The 17,999-nt window shown below is 44.4% G+C and overlaps 2 long non-coding RNA genes across 4 annotated transcripts in view; one reads left to right on the forward strand and one right to left on the reverse strand.

Annotated features, from left to right (window-relative positions):
• Window positions 1-17,999, reverse strand: part of LOC109282076 (uncharacterized) — a 114,120-nt gene that overhangs the window by 20,870 nt on the left and 75,251 nt on the right. The window contains exon 1 of one of the 2 annotated variants that reach the window (XR_002088959.2): window positions 6,941-7,251. The exons of the other annotated variant lie outside the window; for it this stretch is intronic. This is a non-coding gene — a long non-coding RNA (uncharacterized LOC109282076). Of the gene's footprint in view, window positions 1-6,940; window positions 7,252-17,999 lie in introns of those variants that run through there. 2 annotated transcript variants of the gene reach the window in all.
• The window catches only part of LOC102564701 (uncharacterized), a 144,153-nt gene continuing 133,326 nt past the window's right edge, over window positions 7,173-17,999 (forward strand). Inside the window, exon 1 of one of the 2 annotated variants that reach the window (XR_009463101.1) lies at window positions 7,173-7,258. This is a non-coding gene — a long non-coding RNA (uncharacterized LOC102564701). The remainder of the gene's footprint in view (window positions 7,259-17,999) is intronic. The other variant, XR_009463102.1, reaches the window with a different exon arrangement.

The following is a 17,999-nucleotide window of genomic DNA, read 5'->3' on the forward strand; positions in this document are numbered from 1 at the left end:
TTTAAAGTAATTGATAGGACATTACATTTTCTTTATTCCAGCTGTAGAAACAAAGCCCACAACAGTACCTAGTGGTGAGGGATTTGTGCTCCAGGTAACATCAGATGAGACTTTTTTGGAACAATGTCTGCATTAGTCAGTCTTTTTCATTAAAAGTAACAGTTTACTAGATATTATTAGATAACAAAGCCAGATAGCAAACAAACAAACAAAAAAACCCCCAAGGCCAGAAGAACTTGATGGAATAGAAGCAATACTGTTACAGAAAACCCTTCCTCCAACATTCCTGATTGGATGAACAAACATGAACAATGGCTGAAGGTTCTAGTGACCCCTCATTGGTGCATTGTATCTTTATATATACCACACTTTTTCATATCCCTACTGCATCTTCTGAACCACAGACACATTTTCTTTATAAATGCATTTACTGAATGCTTTTTATCTGTGTCAGCAGTCAGTGTTCACAAACCTCATAGTTATAGACAATTTTATTTTTGTCACTTGGTGTACCTGCAGAGTCCCTGTCATGGAGGGTATGGTTGGATTGCTGCAATAACCTTCTATAAAGGATCTAGCCAGTGGTCTCAGGAACAACGCAAGGGTGATAAATTGATAGGAGGAGAATTAAGCTTTTGCAGCTACTACTGCTAATAAGAGTTCTATATAGGCCCTAATTTGTATGTTTTTGTCTGTCAGCACTAGCACATTACATTTGTGTGATGCTGCTCCTTTGGTGTGCACTCTGTATGTGTGACAAGGAAACTTCTGCTGCCAAAATAATTGTATCACTGAATTTTTAAACCTTCATTTCCTTAGCAGTTGGATCTTTGTTCAATGCTGCAGTTTTTGTATTTTTGTATGACAAGGAACATCTGTGTACAAGTGGAAAAGGAGGACATTTTGATGCTGTTAGGAAATTCTGTAATTTAATTCATGGGCCTTAGTTTGCTTGTGTAACCCGGGCGGTACTCCAAGAGGTACCTCCTCTCCAACTGAAGGGATCAAAGCAGGTGCACAAGCACTGTGGGAGGTGTAGGGACTCTCCTCCCCCTATAGAGCAAACCCAGACCACCAATGGGGACTTAACCATATACCTTTTAATGAGGGAACAATACTGGGAACATAACTAGTACAAGCCAGGGGGACACTACAATGCCTCGAAGGGGCACTACAATGCCTCAAAGGGGCAGGATTCAACAAAGGTTAGACACTTACAATCATAGACATATTCATCCAGTTGACAAAAGACAGGGTTAACCAAAATGTAAAACACAAACAGCTGAACACACAATACTGGTTGGTATTACTGGAAATACAAAAGGCACAAAATGTCAAATTACAAGGAAATACAGGGCCTAGGTACCTGGAGGGGGAGAAAGGGGGAAAACACAATGGCCCCTTTCCACTGCAAGAGGAATCTCTCTTTGTTAGCTCACTCACCCCAAGTCACCAAGTCACTTGAACTCAGATCTTCTACATGGTAGGCAGAAACTCTGCCACACAGCCACCAGTGCTGGCACTGCTTTAAGCTGCTAGGGGTCTTGACCTTCCTGGAGCCCTGGCCTCACGGCAAGCTGCCTGGCCTCTGATTGGAGGAGCTGGAAGCAGAGCTGAGAACCTCTCAGGTCTGGGGAGCCTCTCCTGCTGGCCACAGCCTCTCATAGGGGATCCTGGAGCCCGGTGGGGAGCCTCTCCTGCCAACCGCACGCTGAGCTGCTGAGGACTCCAGTGCTGCCTGCAGGTCCCACTCCTTCAGGCTCTTCTGGGGCAACTGCTTCCACCCCGCTGGCTCAGCTCTTGCTAGCTCCTTGAAGCTCCTTCCTTGTGGTCCCTCGCTGGTCTCTTCCCCGAGTCAGCTGCGCTGTCCCTTTTATCCCCCTCCAGGTGACCCACAGGGCCAATCAGGGGACGTGGAGGTGAGTCTCTGGGGCCTGATTGGTGAGAAAAGGGAATCCCAAGTCCTCCAATCATCTTTTGCCCTTTCAAAACCCCTGGGCTAAGTCACTACCAGCCAGCCCGTCACATTTGTAAAGATTTAGTCCTCCTATCATACAATTTTCTGCTCACAGAATATTTGTCCATCAGCTATACTATGCATCAATGTGGGAATTAAACTTTCATCCAACCTGTCATTAGAGAGGGGAAGGAGGACTTCTTTTACAATCCACTTAACTAAAATCTGAGCTAGGCCTAGTAGCAACTGCTGTCCTGTTTTATCAAGGCTACAGATGACAAACCAAGGATATTACTATAGGGAATCATTTTTCTCCAAGGTATCTCCACTACTTGATGTTTGAATTATTTCTGCAACCTTGTAGAAGTGTATTATGGTTGTTGCTTTATAAGGAAGATGCCCCCTTCCTTGACTGGGTGTTCTACAAGAGCTAGGCAACCAAGCTACTACTCCCTATGACTACCGGCAGATCAAGGATTTTGGAAAAGGAGGGCGGGGGTGGGGGATGTGGAAAGAATGGAGCAGAGTATAATTGATCAACTGCTTCATAGCTATATCAGGGTTTATCCTCACTAACCACGTAAGTCTAGAGCATGCTAAACTTGTGATGACTAATGAAGAGTCCTTGACCAACGGTGATTGTATCTAGAATACTTCTATGGCACTTATTGCCATGACATTTGGGCACCTCACAGTCTTTAATATATTTATCTATGCATCAATGTTGCAAGATAGCAGGACTGTGCAAGGCTTCGAACAAAGCTTCGGATCCGGAGAAGCTACAGATGCTTCGGGGTCCGAAGCAGCACATCCGAGTCAAAGTGCTGGCCTCGTTTGTCTTCCTGAAGTGCTTCGGCACTGCCTCGGAGATCTGGCCATAGGGTATAATGGGGAAACAATAAAATATCTATAACTTTGTTTTTTGTCCAATTTGGATGTTCAGGGAAGGTAGACTCTGCAGAGAGGATGAAGCCTGCCAAGCTTCAAGAAGCTCAGTGCAGGGGTTTGGAGGGAACAGCACCCCAAATTCTTGAAAGCAAAATTCATGTCACGTCTAGGCGTTACAACATAGCAGGGTGAAAACTACAGGGGTGGTAGTTCTTACTGAGGCCACAAAGCCTGCCAAGTTTCAAGAAGATGGGTGCAGGGGTTTGGGGGGAACTGCCCCTCAAGCTGCAGACAAGCAAAACTCGTGCTATGGGTGCTTGTGGGACTGACTGTCTGTCCTGGGGCAGGGAGGGGAGACACTACTGCAGGCCTGGCTGCTAAGCTGCTGTGTTACCAGTTACCAATCAATCCATCAATCAATCATGATTTACTCAGGGATCAGAGACTCAGGGGCCAACTCAATACACAGGACCTGGCTACTATGTAACTTAACGAGCATCAATTAGCACCTACAAAACCAGGCTAAGGAGAGGAAAGAATCAATACAGACAATAACTGCCCCAGACAGACACAGTCGTGGCATGAGTTTTGTCTGTCAGCAGCTAGGGGTGCAGGGCCCCAGAACCCCCCTGCACTGATCTCCTCCATAGCTGGCAGGCATCACAGCAGGGGCCACCATCCCTGCAGCTGTCACCCCGCTGCACCTTAACACATGTAGCGTCACCCATGACACGAGTTTTGCTTGTCTGCAGCTTGAGATGCAGTTCCCCCCAAACCCCTGCACCAATCTCCTTGAAACTTGGCAAGCTTCGTGGCCTTAGTATGAGCTACCAGCTCTGCAGTTTTGACCCCCTGTGGTGTGACACACAGCTGTGACAGGAGTTTGGCTTTCAAGAATTTGGGGTACAGTTCCCCCAAACCCTTATACCAATCTTCTTGAAACTTGGCAGGTTTCATGCTCTCAGCAGAGGCTACCACCCCTGCAAGTTTCATTCAAATCAGACAAAAAACCAACAAAATTATAGATATTTCATTGATTCCCCATTATACCCTATGGCCGAATCTCCCAGGAGGCTCCAAAGCTTCAGCTGGATTGAGGCAGAAACCCAGTCCGGAGCTCCAGATCAGATGATGGCCATCCGAAGCAGCCAGATCACTGCCAACTCGCACAGGCCTACAAGATAGATGCATTTTTATCCCACTGGGTATCTCCCTTTTAAACAAGAAAAAAAAAAAAAAAGTGATGTATGGAGAGACTGAGCGCCAGATTTTTTAAAAAGTGTTTAGACACCTAAAGGTGGAGGAAGTTGGATTTTCAAAAATTTCTATGCACTTCACTCCATTTAGATCTAAGTAACTTGCTCAAGCTCACACAGGAAGCCCAGGGTGGATTAGGAAACTGAACCTGGATCTTATAAGTTCCAGCTAGTGTTTTAAGCACTGGACAATTCTCGTTAATTCACTTTGTTGAAATATCTCGGACCCGAGGTTGAACTGGTATAAAAAGCTTTATAGAAAGCTAGTCTGCATCATAGCATAAGTGTGATGATGAAAGCGATCACAATCTTACCAGGATTTTATTACCAGGGCTTGCCAGGGTTGGCCCAAGTATTTGGTTGGCTTTACATTCATTCCCAACACACAATGCCACTTTGATGTGTGTTTTTAACCCAGAAAGCAGGCAGGCTTCTTCAGGTAGATGTGAAATCTTTTATTAGACCAGCTAAGTAATTGGAAAAAACATTATTTGGAAGCTTTCAGGCACAAGCACCCCTTCTTCAGGCATAGGGAGTTTCTGCTGTTGTGATATCTCCAAGGAATGAACTAAGCTAGAAGTGTGACAGGAGCTCAGTGAGAATGTAAATATGCGGAAATTAGGAAAACAAAAAGGTACAGCAGGGAAGGGAGGAGGGGGAAATAATGCCAAAGGTAACTAAGGGAGACTCCACTGTAGCTGAGTTCTCCAAGGTAGAAAGGAAAAAGTAAACAGATGGAAATTAGGAAGACAAAGGGTAGAAAAAGCAGGGAGGAGAGGAAAGAAAAGTGTAAATGGGAAGGCCAGGCAGGTACCTGGTGAATCAGATGTCAGGCATATTGTAATGCGTCATAAATCCAATATCTATATTGAGTCCATGATTTTTTGTATCCCATAGATTTATGAAGTGAAAGCTCATCTATGAAAAGTGTTTCATAGGTGTTTCGTAAGTTCCCTTTGAGGATTAGAACTGAGAGATCAGGGAGGGAATGATTGTCTTGTGAGAAGTGTGCATCCACAGCTAATTGGATATTTTTGTCGTTGATGAATTTCCAGCGTGCGTTCATTCTAGTGCGCAGTTGTTGTTTGGTTTTTCCTACGTATTTTCCATCAAGGCATTTAGTACACTGGATGAGATATTACATTTCTGGAGGTGCAGGTGTAAGATCCAGCAATGGTGATGGTTCTGTTGTGGTTATTATGTGACTGGTGGAGATGTGTTGGCAGCTTTTGCAGTTCTTGTCCTGGCATGGTCTGTATCCATTTGGTGTGCTTTGGGTCATAGGGAGTTTGCTTCTGGTTATGAGGTTAGCGATGTTTGGTTCTTGTTTAAAGGCTAGAATGGTTAGTTCTTGAAAGATCTCTTTAAGAATTGGGTCTTTGTCTAGTATGGGCGACAACTGTTTGAGGATTTTCCATGTAGGTTCCAGGGTTGTGTGGCATGTCATAACTAGTGGTATGTGATTCATGGGGATTTTCTCTCTGTACTGCAGCAAATCTTCACATGGTATCCGGGTGGTTCTTTTAAAAGGTACGATCCATCTCTCTTGATGAGTGTCCTTGTTGGGTGAAGGCCCTTTTGAGATTTGTGAGGTGGTGACCATAGGTATTCTCCTTGGTGCAAATGTGGTGGTATTGGAGCACTTGGCTATAAATTACCCAGAAAACTTATTCATTAGCAGTGACAGCTTAGCCTTTTTTTTTTTAAAGCAAAAAAAGCAGCAAACTGGAGGAGTTGCCAATAAATAATTAGAATATAGAAAATGACAACTGCAGTTGTGAATGTTTAGGACACTCATCTCAGGAACAATAGATTCAAATCGTATCTATAGTATTTTATAATGATGATGAATATAAGGATTTTGGCATTCTGGGGTATTAGTCCAGTTTGCAGCACTGTCAGTGTCAATGTCAGTTTAGGAGAAACTAGATGCTGAATGTTATACATGAAGATTGAAACAATAAGTGGAAGACTACTGCAGCTGAAAATACTTGAGCCCCATGATCTACCTCCCCGTACTTAGCTGTAGGTAGAGTTATAATTAGTTGCACTTGCATAAACAGATGGTTATTAAAAATCCTTGTCATTTTTTTCACATTGTTCCCAGGGTAACAGGTGAGTTCTATCAGAGTGTGTAGAAGATTCAGGGCTCTGACCCCAGATTTGAAAGCACCATGGAGATCAAATCTACCTGCTCTGCTCTCCAGCCTCTGTCGCAGCTCCCATTTTCATCTGACATGCCTTCAGCATAAAATGTTATGATGAATTTGGCAAATTTGTAATTTGCCTTTAGAAGCCAGAGTAGCCCTTTTACATGCTGCTTTGCTGCCTCTTCAGCACCATGTCTCCAAGCGTGTCTGCAACACAGTCTGCTGGACTCATTCACCCTCGGCACAGATATCCAGGGTGTGCCTCTCTGCTCAGCATGGGGAGAAATCCAGAACATATTCCCTCTTAGCACCCTGCAGTAGTCCTCTGGACTGGCTCACCCTCAGCACAGTCATCCAGGGCAGGCCTCTCCCCTCGGCACCTTGCATGGGGCTACCCCTAGGGTAACACCCTGGCTCCCACACCTGTAATTCGGCACCCTCCACACAGTCCTCTGGTACCCCTAGTAGCCTCTACTCACCCCTTACTAGCCACCCCATGCTTTGTAGCTATCATCGCATCTTCAACTGAACCCTGGCATTTTCTCTCCTTTAAACTCTCCCCGCCTCAGCTATAGTTTGGGGTTGCTCTCTCCCAGGGCCCTTCCCTGCTTCTGTCTATCACCCAGGATTTACCTTTCCCTAAGGTACCCCCCAGTTGCATCCAACTTCTGCCCTTCTGGGCTTCTTACCTTCTGGCTGGTACCAGCCTCTGCAGCTTCAGTCCCTTCAAGCACACCTACATGACTGCCTTTCATTGCCAAGAACTTTCTCTGAGGCTGCTAAGGACAGTTCAGCAGCAAGCTTCAGGAAACTCTTCCTCTCTTGCATCCCAAACCCAACTACTCCTCCAGCTTATAGAGCCCTGGGCTCCACCCTCATCTAGTCACATGACCCCAGCACTCTTAACTGATCCTGGGGGCTTCTCATTACCCCTATAGCTCTGCCACAGGCATTACTTATATAGCTGCCTGAAATTCAGCTCCCTATCCTATTCCTGCTTTTTCCAGGTAAGTGACTTTCAGCTTGTTACTGTCTTGTAGCTATGATTCCCTTCTGCTACCTGTCTCTTTACAGCTGGCACCAGTTCAGCTGCCAGCATTCTTGCAGGCACATACTGATTTCACTTCCTCTTAAAGTAACAGGGGCTAGAGGCTCCCTGTTACACTACGTTATGAGGGAATGTGTAAGGAAGGGCTTTGTGGAAAGAGGTTGGATACACTGTGGTTGATGGCAAGGTAGTACTAAGAAAGAGTGATTGTCCTTGAAGTATTTGAGATAAAAAGACACTCTAGGGACAGCTACTAATAGCAAAGAAGCTCTTATGAGAACAGCAAAAGTCAAGAGAGAGCTAGTAAAAGGATAAGAACCCCCTTCCCCCAAATAGCTGAATAAGTGATTACTATTATTCTCAGATTGTATGCTGATCTGAAATTGCAGAACACCTCCACAACAGCCACTGCAGATATTATCAAACAGATATAGTAATACTGTGGTAACTGATGTAGTGGGTGAGGAGTTAACATGGCTGGAATGCAGGGTCCTCATGTAAGAACAGGATCTGAGTAAATTCACTTAGCACCTGTAACTACCACAATTGTTCCCCAGTCACCAATAAAGCCTTCTAGATAGCACACAATAGGGTCCAGAAAGGGCACGTAAGGGGAGAAGGTATGCAGCAATTGGAAGGAATGTAAAACACTTACCAGAGGAGATAGAAATATTCCATTATTATCTGAGATTAGAGACAGTGGAGAAACTTTCATTTCCCTCTTAGGGAGAAGGGGGAAGACAGTCGGAGAGGTTATAGCTGATATGGTGTTCCTTAAATTCAGTTCTAGGGAGGAGTATCAGTAAACTTCTATTAGTTGGTTAAAGAGGTTAATATTGTCATTTTAACCCCTTACTTTACCAATACTGCTACTACTACTTCTTTTGCTGGGGGGGCGGGGTGGGGCGGGGCACTTTTTGAGTCCTTATGTTCAACAATCAACTTTCCATTTCTTCTGGAACAATGCATATTTTTTTAGTTTTGTTTTACACATTCATGCCATGTGTTCTTGGGTCTTCTCTCTTTCCTTCACCTTATAGCCTGTACTTCCTTTCCATACCATACACCTGAAAATAGATGTTGCGTTTATGCTATCATAAAGAAAATGGTGGCAGAAAGCCCACACCAAAAGATGTCCATGCCCCTTGTTGCACCATAAATGCTCAAAACTGTGGCTGTGATAATAAGTAGTATACGTCTGTGCTGCTTTTTTGTGGCAGATGTCTATTTGCTTTGTGGCAGGAGAGCACACGCAGCCCAGAGCTGTCCAAACTCTCTAGCCACCCTGGGCAGGTGCTCCTGGGGCATCAGAAGCCCCAGTTTGTAGAGGCATGCCCCAGAAATCATTTGGCAGGGGATTCCCTGGTATGCATATTGTGCTGCTGTACCCTGACTCGGGGCATGCCTCTGCAAATAAGTAAATCAGCATTGCTCCAAGTTTTAGAGGGGTGTCTTGAGTTGGTTCCTCAGTTTGCAGTTTTCCCACAGGATCAGGCCCCTGAAGCCTTACCAGTGGCAAGGGTTCAACGCTATGGAACAAACTGTGATGTGTGTTTCACCCAAAGAAGTGGTTTAGCTTTGTCAGGACACATCCAAACACAATTTATCCTGCTCCAATGATTTCATAGATTTCATAGATTTCATAGACATTAGGGCTGGAAGGGACCTCGGAAATCATCGAGTCCAGCCCCCTGCCCAAAGGGCAGGAAGTCAGCCGGGTTCATAGGATCCCAGCAAGATGAGCATCCAGTTTGCTCTTGAAGGTGTTCAATGTGGGCGCTTGAACCACCTCTGGTGGCAGGCTGTTCCAGACCTTGGGGGCTCGGACAGTAAAGAAATTCTTCTTTATGTCCAGCCTGAAATGGTCTTGTAGTAGTTTATGACCATTCGACCTAGTCGTCATCCCTTGGGGCGCTCTGGTGAACAAACGTTCCCCCAGATACTGGTGGTCACCCCTGATAAACTTGTAGGTGGCCATCAGATCACCCCTGAGCCTGCGCTTTTCCAGGCTAAAGAGCCCCAGGGCTCTCAGCCTGTCATCGTAGGGTCTGCTTCCCTGACCTCTGATCATGCGCGTTGCTCTTCTCTGGACTCTCTCAAGCTTCTCCACATCCTTTTTGAATTGTGGAGCCCAAAACTGGACGCAGTACTCCAGCTGCGGCCTCACCAAGGCCGAGTACAAGGGGAGAATGATGTCCCGGGATTTGCTTGAGAAGCATCTATGGATGCAAGCCAGCGTTTTGGTTGCTTTGCTAGCTGCAGCATCGCACTGCAGGCTCATGTTCATCTTGCGGTCAATGATGACCCCCAAGTCTCTTTCTTGCATAGTGCTAGCCAACATAGCACTGCTGAGCCTATAAGGATGCTGCGGGTTTTTCTTCCCAAGGTGGAGAACCTTGCATTTATCGGCGTTGAACACCATCAGATTCTCGTCTGCCCACTTGCTGAGCCTGTCCAGGTCAGTCTGGATCACCCGCCTGTCTTCTGGTGTGGATGGTTTTCCCCAAAGTTTGGTGTCATCAGCGAACTTGGCCAGTCCACTTCTGACTCCAGTGTCCACATCATTAATGAAGATGTTGAACAGTATGGGTGCAAGGACAGAGCCTTGGGGGACCCCACTGGTCACAGGACACCACGATGACTGACTTCCATCAATTACTACCCTCTGGGTCCGACCCCGGAGCCAGTTTTCCAGCCAGTGGATCGTGGAGGACCCAAGGCAACAATTGGCCAGTTTCTCTAAGAGGTGATTATGGGAAACCAGGTCAAAGGCTTTTTTGAAGTCAAGATATATGACATCAATCTCTTCTCCCTTGTCCAGGTGATAGGTCACCTGGTCGTAGAAGGAAATGAGATTGGTCAAGCAAGACCTACCCGCAACAAACCCGTGCTGGCTATCCCTTAAGATGTTGGCGTTGGCCAGTCCATTCAGGATGGCCTCTTTGATAAACTTTTCTAAGATCTTCCCCAGGATAGAAGTCAGGCTGATGGGCCTATAGTTAGCCGGATCCACTTTCCTCCCTTTCTTGAAGATAGGCACCACATTGGCCTTCTTCCAGTCTTCGGGCACTACACCAGAGCGCTAAGAGTTTTCAAAGATCCGTGCTAGAGGCTGGGCTATGATGCTCGCCAGCTCCTTGAGTGCCCTGGGGTGAAGATTGTCAGGGCCGGCTGACTTGAAGGTATCCAGCTTCTCAAGATATTCCTTCATGAAGTCAGCATCAGTGGAGGGCAGGGGATCACCCTCATCCAGACTTCCCTGTCCCGTAGCAGGCATGGGCGTCCCATGGGACTGATGAAAGACTGACGCAAAGTACCTATTTAATAGGTTGGCTTTTTCCTGGGCGTCAGTTGTCAGTTGCCCCATCTGGTTCAGCAGGGGTCCAACGTTGCCCCTGCTTTTCCTCCGGCTCCCCACATATCTGAAAAAAGGACTTTTTATTGTCCTTGATGCTCAAAGCTAGCTGGAGTTCAGTTGCAGCCTTGGCTTTCCTGGTCTGCTCCCTACAGGACCGGACCAGTGCAGAATAATCCTGCTTGGAGGCGACTCCCATCCTCCATCCTTTGTAGGCCTTTCCTTTTTTTTTTTTTAGCCTCAGGAGGTTTGCTAGGTCCCTGGAGAGCCAGGGGGGCTGCTGTGCCCTCTTGCTGCCTTTCCTCCGAGATGGAATAGACTTAGTTTGTGCATTGAGGATCACTCCCTTGAGGAGCAACCACTCTTCTTGAACTCCCCCCTCTCCGTGGTCATGGTCCCTTAGGGCCTCACTGACAAGCCTCCTGAGCTTGTCAAAGTCAGCTTTCCTGAAGTCAATGACCACACCTGTTTATAGTCTAACACTGGCCTTATCATTATGTTATAGATTTTTTCCCTTCAGTGGGCCTTATTTGTCCTGCTCCTTGTATTCTTATATATCCTTCCATCTTCTTGAACAATGAACCCCAAATACTTGAGCTCAAGTACAGGTGGAAACTACAGCTGTCCTCTCTCCCATGGTACCCACACCTTCCCAGATCAGTGATCCTTCGATGGGGAATGGAGTGGCAGGGAAAGACTCCACAGACTGGGAGCAGCATACTTATGGAGGGGTGGAGCAGCATACAGGTGCTCATTTTGCGAGAGACTTTTTGTCATGGGAGATTTTCTAGATGTCAACTTTGGAGTTGTTTCTCTCAGAGGTGGCATATTTCCTCTGGGAGAAATTGAATGAATGCTCCTAGTTTCTGCTGGGAGAGCGGTGATTCCTGATCAAAATGTAATGCCTGTATGTGGCCATAGTCTGTCCACGCCCCTCCTCCCCTGATCCAAATGTATTTTGTGAGTGTATACAGAGCTAGCACAAACTGGAATACTCTTAATGCTGACCCTCAATGTACCCCAACTGTGCAAGGCCTTCCTGCACGTGCTTCTGATTAATGTTGCTATGGCACTAGGCATAGATTTCCAATGCCAACAGTTCCCTCAAACCACCACTTCAGTTTTATTGATGCAGTTGTGCTTTTTTTTTTTTTTTTTTTTTTACCATTTCAATGAACACTGGGTAATGATTTTTCCTTGTTTTCTCGGTTATTTTCCATAAGGAGTTTCACTTCAAAGACCTCATCAGTGGTTGACTTCTTAGTATGAACACAAACTTCAATGTGGTCAATTTTGACTTCTTATTCTTTGCTTGACAATTTTCCTGTGACTTCATGGTATTTCTTAAGTTTATGTCTTTATACTTGCCACAGTCTTCTAAGTCTTCTTTGTTTTTAAAAATAGGCAGCATAACACTCCTATTCCTTATGTCTGGCATTTTCTTGTACTATATGATCTATTAAAGAACTTGATTTATCAGAATTATTTGGAGACGCACTGAAAGAGGAAAATCCCCTGCCCTAGTTTTAATTTGTTCATGAGCTCCAAATAAATGTTCTGTCTTTGATTTTTCCTGATTCTGTCAATATTTTGCATACCTTATCTTGATGTACCACAATTCTCCCAATTTGTCTGGCTTGCCTCTCTCAAACTTTTACCAATTTGTTAGGTCCTGTTCACCTTCCTTTGTTTGCCATCTATTATACAGCTTTTCTGAAACCCACCAACACTTCACAAAATTATTATTTTAATATCATACAAAAATTAGATTGGATGCTGGCTTAAAGCTACAGATGCTGGTTAATTCCAATAATTTGTCATCATTTCACATCATTTAACAGATTTCTACATGCTTACCCATCTCTCTCCATAAACTCGAACTTGTTCTACTATTATCCACGGAGGTGAGTCTGTGCTGCACAACTCACAGCAGAAGAGGAGGGATACCTTAGGTGGTTTCAAGCCACTTTTGTATATTCCTAATCAGTACCATAGCAAGGGTATAGAATCAGGAGTGCACTAGCACCAGGTGCCCTTGCTCAGCAGGCACCAGATAAAATCAAATGCATCGGCAGGTGACAGCAAATGAGTCCTATGCCCCCTGGCAGGTATGTGGGCTCTCCCAAGGTCCCCCAGATGCAGTCTGTGATGAGAGAGCTTCACTAGCTGGAGGCTGGGGAATACTGAGGCACCATGGCTCTGGGGACTGTGTATGGGAGGTCCAGGGGTGTAGCACTTTGTAGGCAGCAGTGGGAACAGCATGCTAAGGGCCAGGCTGAGACATCAGTCCCAGCTGCCACCTCAGTCTCTTCTGCCAAGGGTCTCTCCTGCTTTTTTGGTGGGACAGGCTTTGAGACCAGGCTGTGCTGGCCAAACGGGGTGAGTGGTCATCCCATGAACAGGCCCTAGCTACAAAAGTACCCTTTCCTAAAGCACTCCTGAATAGAAGCCAATGAGCCCTCTAACCTGGGGGATTCCAGTCTGAATCATCATCTGTGGCCAGGAGCCCTGGCATTCAGAGCCACCATTCAGTTCTTTCTATGAAAAGAAAAAAAAAGTTCCCAGTGCTGTCAGCTGAGGAGAACAGAATGATATCAACAATGTCTGGCTGTATGAGGCAGACATCTGGTTCCTGAGATCAGTTCTGCATGGTTTTTAAAAGTTTCAGTTTGCTGATCATTTTAGTTTGCAAAGACCAAGTGGGAAAGAAATGCCTACTTGTGATCTGGACCCAGCTTAGTTCACTGGGCTGCCCTTGAGCTCAGCCATTCTGCAGTGTCAAGAACCAGGTTAGAAACAAAACATTTTCAAAGAGTTGCTTTTCAAACCCTTGGCTCCTCCAGTGACCAACAGACAGGATGACCAGGCATCTGAAGGAGCCAAGTGGAGGAGGCCAGGGTTTCTGGGGTACCCCAATGTAGCCCAATATCCTAATATCAAAACTGTCTTGAGGATTTTTTGACATTGCCTATAAATACTGATACTCCTGAGTGCCACTTCAGGAAATTAAAATTAGTTTAAAAATACCTAAGGTCTTTGATGGCCAAGAAAGGTTGTCTGACCTTACAGTCCTATCAATTGAGCGAGACCTAGTGAATTTTCTATACTACTGCTCCCTAATTAACAGGTTTTCTACAATAAAGGTAAGAACAATTAGTATTTCAACAAAATGTCTACTGGCCTAGGATTTCTTAAGAATTCTGAAAAGTCTGAAATTTTGCCTTTAATCCTAGGTTTTTTCGAAACCTCTGGAATTTATGTTAATATGGGGTATTATTTTTAACTTGAAAAAGGGCTTAGTTAATTACATTAAATATTGCTTATACCTTTGAAACCAAAAGCACCATTTTGGAGCATTGTAATATCAATTTTGATACCATTCATATATGGCATTTTGTTTTAATACAGGCAGCAGGTCAGCAAATTTATGATCCTCTCTTTTCCTTGTTGACATTAATTTGGGGTGTAATAATAACATGCTTTAGGGACTGTGCTTTTTTCTATTGTCATACTACATTATCAAAAGGTAAATTATAATATTGAAATTGTAAGAGAGCTGTATATTCTAACACAATGCTTAACATTTCTTATTTTGTTTCATAAAGTTACCATATGAAAGTAAAGCTATGTAACTTTTGGTCTAAATTTTGTTGATAATAATCAGAATATTTGAAATAATGGCTAGGGACAGACATTGAAAAAGCCTGAGCCTGCACTGATTCAATCTTTGAAGGTTAGTCTAACCTGGCTAGTCTAAACCAGTTTGTAACCATACAGACATCGCAGAAATGCAGGCACATGCCTACAGTGGCTCAGGCTTGTAATCAGGGGGTGCTAGAACAGCCCTCCCTTCCCTTCCGCATTGCTGAGCTGAGGGGGGTGTGGCCAGGCCCTAGCAAGATGCTCTGATTAGGAGGGGTCCCTCCCCACCTCCTGACCAGCCCAGCATAGTGTTTATCACCTCTAACTCAGTGTTTATCAGTCGTTAAGAAAACAATAGCCTCTCTCTATTGGTTCAAACTCTTCTTAAACAGTGTTTACAAGGAAGGACATTACCAGCTACCTGTTGATTTTGCCTTTGTCCCATCTCCCAAAGCACAGAGGTAGCCAGCATGTTGTCTTCTAGCTAATGCTGAGAGGTGTCTGTGCAGAGGGAACTGGGGATTCTTGCTTAGCAAGGAATTTTGAAGGGGGTGGGGGAACAGGGCAAGGCAAAGCAGATGCCTGAAGTCTCTGCCAGAGCTGCAGGCAGATAGCAGAGGGGAGGGGCTAGGTCTGCTGTGGAGAAGAGAGCCCTGCCCAGCCCAGAGAGCATGATGGGATGCTGGGGAGTCTGGTTTAACTTAAACCAGGAAGGGGTCTGCGACAGACATTGCATAAACTGGTTTGACCCAAATCGGTTAAGTCTGATACTACATTCAGCCAGGTTTATCTCAAATCAGTTTCAGCCATTTTGAAACTGCTTTATGTGCCCTGAACATCTGTTCTGTTATAGGTTTAAGGCAGTTTCTGATCATTTAAACTGGTTTATGTGTAATGTCTGTCCCTGGCCAGGGTGTCAGACTTGGAATTTTATTTTTTAAAAGTCTGATATTCATGGGCAGTCCTGTAGTTTGTCTATTGTTTCTTAGAAGATGCCATGTACAGAGACTTTTATGGTTTTAGATTGAACTACTTATGACAGACAGATATCATGTTTCTTCATTTGCTGTTTAACTTTTGTAGACATATTGAGATAGTACCGGTCATGCATTGTCTTGTTTGTGTAGTATATTTTACTTGTGTTTTGGGCTCTGCACATTTGTATGTACCCATGTTGTATCATCCAAGAAAATTCTGTAAAAAACAAAGCAAAACAAAATGTAATATATTTTGCTATGTAGCCACATATAGGAAGGGCACTCAGCAGATGATGTGCACTGTGTGCTAAAATGACTGGGTATGGCTCTGCTTCTAATATTGGGCTACATCAGTTGCCCTCCATCTTGGAATCCTATGTAAATTTTGGCAGGCTCTCTAGACTGTCCTCTGGGTCACAGGACTGCCAGAATTCTTCACAATAGGACATTCACAGTGTATGCACCATGACATATCCCTCCACACAGGCCTGAGCTATGTGTTGTTCTCAATTTTTACCTTAGAGAAATTCTCCTACGGCTATATCTGGAACTTCTAGGAGCATATTATCTATTTTGACCAGTTTAAGCAGCATAAAAAGGAAGTGGAAGGGGAAAGGGAAAGGGATCTTGGCGGAAGTGGAAAAGGATCTTGGAGTCCTAGTGGACTCCAAGATGAACATGAGTTGGCAGTGTGACGAAGCCATCAGAAAAGCTAATGGCACTTTATCATGCATCAGCAGATGCATGACGAATAGATCCAAGGAGAGGATACTTCCCCTCTATTGGGCTCTGGTCAGACCGCAGTTGGAGTACTGCGTGCAATTCTGGGCACCGCACTTCAAGAGGGATGCGAATAACCTGGAGAGAGTCTAGAGAAGGGCCACTTGTATGGTTAAGGGCTTGCAGGCCAAGCCCTACAAGGAGAGACTAGAGAACCTGGACCTTTTCAGCCTCCACAAGAGAAGGTTGAGAGGCGACCTTGTGGCTGCCTATAAGTTCATCACAGGGGCACAGAAGGGAATTGGTGAGTATTTATTCACCAAGGCACCCCCGGGGGTTACAAGAAATAATGGCCACAAGCTAGCAGAGAGCAGATTTAGATTGGACATTAGGAAGAACTTCTTCACAGTTCGAGTGGCCAAGGTCTGGAACGGGCTCCCAAGGGAGGTGGTGCTCTCCCCTACCCTGGGGGTCTTCAAGAGGAGGTTAGATAAGCATCTAGCTGGGGTCATCTAGACCCAGCACTCTTTCCTGCCTATGCAGGTGGTCGGACTCGATGATCTATTGAGGTCCCTTCTGACCCTAACATCTATGAATCTATGAAAAAGGCTTGACTAATGTTGAGGATTGCAACTCTTGTTCACCAACAGACCAGATATCTTTGAGCTTTTGCTTTTCAGCCATCATTTTTTAATCTTTCAGCTGTGTGTCTTCTCCACATCATTATATTTGGTCTATTGACCACTTTTAGTTTTCTGATTCTCTTAATTCTTTCCTACTGTTTTCTCCTTTGTCTCAACAGCAGTTGATACCTGAGTATAGACTTCAGTTCACTCCTCTTTCCCCATTTTTCAGTCTCTCTTTCAGGTGCTACAATATACATTCCAGGTTTTTTTTCTCTTCTAAAATTGCACTCTGTAAAACACATTTGCTTTCATTTTATACTCTCTATCATCAGTGGAACCCACAGGCAGTGGGGAGTGAAGAAAACTACTTTTCCTTCCAAAAATCTGAGGCACATAATATCAAATAGTGAATATTGAAAATTTAGGCACTAACATCTGAGAGTCCAGCTTGAGACCATTTTAGAAGGGTCAGATTTTTCAGATTTCCTGCTCTCTAAAAATGGAGTTCTTTAGAGGCATCTCAAGTTGAGAATATCCCAAATTATTAATTACACTTGAAAATATGAGCCTATTCAATTTTTAATCTTGATGTTGCACTAGAAGGTACAATAATACAATGCCAGCAGCTATTGACCTGAATTATGAAATTCAACTCTTTATCCAGAGGCAATTTTGAGCTTCTCCAAAGTTCTCAGAGCTTTGTTCCAACTCTAAGATAAAATGAGGTCAAAATATGGACCTTCAGATGTGATTAAGCTAGCAAAATAGTGATTTTTGTCACGTGTATCTAGGAAAAGCACTACGTGGACAAGTGCCCTAATGGTCCAGGCACATCTCCTATTGGTGCATGTTTTTCTGTAGTCAAGTGATTGCACAGGCTCTTAACAAAATAAATCCTAACAATCAACAATACAAGCATCCTTGTTGGTAAGGAATGCTACTGCAGGAGGGTTCTTACAGGAGGGATAAGCACCACACAATTTATTACCCTCATTACCTTCTGCTTTCATTGAAAAGAAAATATTATTTTCCAGCTCTTGTGAGTACATAAATAAAGAAGCTCTTAACAATATGAACCTATCCAGTGTTGCCTTCTGAGGGACAGATGGTTTGAAACAATTATTCTGAGAGGCATGATTTATCTCAGTTAGCTTCACCTACTTGTTACCTCTGGAACCTAATGATGAGAGAACATTTCTAGAATTTGTAATCATTTTGTACCTGTCAGTGTTAGCAGAAACATCAAGTGTACTTTTCCATTATACTTGGATATAATGGATTATATGGAAAGGTAGCAGGTGAATCAGCCAAGAAAACTCAATCACTTTAAGCAGAGAAGTACTAGCCCTTTTCTTTTTCATAGATGTTAGGGTTGTAAGG

The sequence above is a fragment of the Alligator mississippiensis genome, chromosome 6, assembly GCF_030867095.1.
Source record: "Alligator mississippiensis isolate rAllMis1 chromosome 6, rAllMis1, whole genome shotgun sequence".
In the NCBI taxonomy this organism is placed as follows: Eukaryota; Metazoa; Chordata; order Crocodylia; family Alligatoridae; genus Alligator; species Alligator mississippiensis.